This window comes from Corvus brachyrhynchos, unplaced genomic scaffold (assembly GCF_000691975.1).
Source record: "Corvus brachyrhynchos isolate BGI_N302 unplaced genomic scaffold, ASM69197v1 scaffold54, whole genome shotgun sequence".
NCBI lineage: Eukaryota > Metazoa > Chordata > Aves > Passeriformes > Corvidae > Corvus > Corvus brachyrhynchos.
Genome location: NW_008237902.1, coordinates 1,227,451 through 1,229,926, shown reverse-complemented (window position 1 = coordinate 1,229,926; position 2,476 = coordinate 1,227,451).

Below are 2,476 nucleotides of genomic sequence, written 5' to 3'. Positions count from 1 at the left end.
CAGCCTGTGCTTTGGGAAGCCTTGGAGAAGGGCATCATGGCAGGGCCATGTCTCAGCCACGAGCGTGTGGTGTCCTGGTGCTCGCTGGCCACCCCCAGGAAAGCTGGAAGATGCCCTCAGCAAAAATGGTCTGGAACTTGTGCTTATTGAATGTACCCTGAAATAAAATCTATCAGGGTGTGACAAGGGTTATTTTAATAATCTAAAATCTTATTGCTTCTGGAACATCTGCTTTTTCACAGAGCAAGCAAATTGGTTTTAATTTCATTGCCATAATTTCATGGAAATAAGTTTGAAAAACTCAAACCCCACTATCAGTTAGAAAAACAATATTATCTTTTTCACACCTCTAACAGTGCTCATAAAACTGCATGAAATAGAAAGCAAATAAAAATATTTGCAACTAATTTCCCCCCTTAGTAAAGTAAAAACTTCACCTGATTTTTAACTTTGCAGAGAAAAGCAGTGTTATTAAGAGATGGTTCTTTTGAGGTGATGGAAGATGTTACTCAGTCATGTTCCTTGCCTACATAGAGGCAGATACGTTCCTGTTGTATTTTAATTAGTTCTAAACCTATGCAGGTGAGGAGTACAGTACAGCATTATTATTAAAATTCATGCTTTATAATCAGAACAGTTAGTACAGTCTCTGAGAACAGCAAACTAAAGAGCTTTTAGCTTTGGTTAATAGTGGAATTATCTAACTCCTGCTATCATTTAACCCATTGCAAAGTTTTTAAGTAGAGAGAAAGGTTGTGATCATAAAGTTAAATTGTTGCATTAAGATCATCAAGAGAAAATCTGTGATCGTTCTCAAAGGCTACATCAGGCCAGCCATTAATTATGAATGCTCATTAATTATAATGGATTTTCTGCCACAAAATCTCTTTAACTGATCTCTTGAACGGAACTTCAGTAGGGCAGCTGTGACAGATGTAGGAGAATGGCCCCTTTTAAAAGGCTGGGAGTTTCTCTCCTGTGGCATCCATACTGAAACAGAAGCAAAACGACTAATGAAGTTAAGGACCTCATTTTTTAGAAGATCAAAGTCATAAAATTCTGTTAATTCCCTTTGAGATGAAACTATCAATTATAGCAAAGAGATTGTTCCCTGTAACTTTTTATTGCATTTTAAAACTCCCTAATTGTTCCCCAAGACCATCTTCTTTTCTAATTTGCTATAATCTAATTTGCCGAAGTGTCAGGAATCTAAAAAAAGTATCTCTAGGACAAAACATCACGTATTCTTCTTAACATATATTCTTCTCAAGAACAGAAGTAACACCCTATTCCTCTTCAGCAGAACCCAGCACAGGCTGTTTGGTTATCAGAGAGCTCTGCTGGCGCTCAGCTACACAAGGTCCACGTTCCTAGGAAAGGGGGAGTAAATTTGGTATTTTTGTTTAGTGTTTATAGTTCTCATCTTCTCCTCTCTGAGCTGCTTCCATCTTCTCTTTTTGGGGTTAAGGACTCCTTGCTGAATTTTTGTAGGGTAAATGTCAGCTGAACTTCTTCAAATCACCCCTCCCAAGTGTATTTTTGTGTCCCCATTCAGTTTTAATGAACCCTGGAAGGTAAGGAGGGACAGAGATGTTTAACTACATGGTGGCAACACAACTAAATTTGGCTGTAGTTTTTACCCCTCTTTAACTGCAGTTTTTAACTCCTCCAGTGCCAGGTTGTTCCTAGAGCTGCTGCCATGGCTTTCCGCTGTCTAGTGCTGCATTTGGCAGAAATACCCCAGATCTGTGTGGACCCTGCTCTGCAGCCTGCAGGTGCTCATCTCTTCAGTTACTGACAAATTTCTACAGAAGTGTTTTTCTCCTTTGATATTTTAGAAAAAAATCACAGGATAAAATTGTAGCATCAATATTTTTAATGGTTATTTAGAGAATGAGGTGTTGGACATGCTTGAGAATACTGCTGGGCATCTATTTGCATGTGTAGGTGCCTAAATATCTGAGAAAAACAACCATCTGGTGTCTCTGGGCTTGGATCCTCAGGAAACATGTAGGCTACTCAAACAAAGAGAATTTAGGCACATACATTTCTTTTGATGATTTGCTCAACTCTTAATGTTTCCTTCTCTAATGCGCAGAGGAAGAATACACAAAAGGCTTTGAAAGGCTCTGATGCCTTTGTACTGTCTGTATGTACAGACAACATTATGGAAAACTAGCAGGAAAAAACATATATTTTATAGAAGTATTCTGCCCTCCAATTTCAACATCCCTTAGAACTCTTACTTTATAAAATAATTGCCTACCCGGTGCCTAGATAGCATTGCCAATTACTTCAAAGTCAATTAATTTCTGAAATAATTTTGAGCTACTTCAAATTGCTTCTCCTCCTTAAAGACTCATTTTCTTCCATCCTGTTCAAGCAGAATTTCAGATTTCATATTTTAATTTCTGTAGAACTCCTGGGTTGTCTATAAGAGAGGATTTGGCCTCAGCATGCCAGAACACAAAGAATA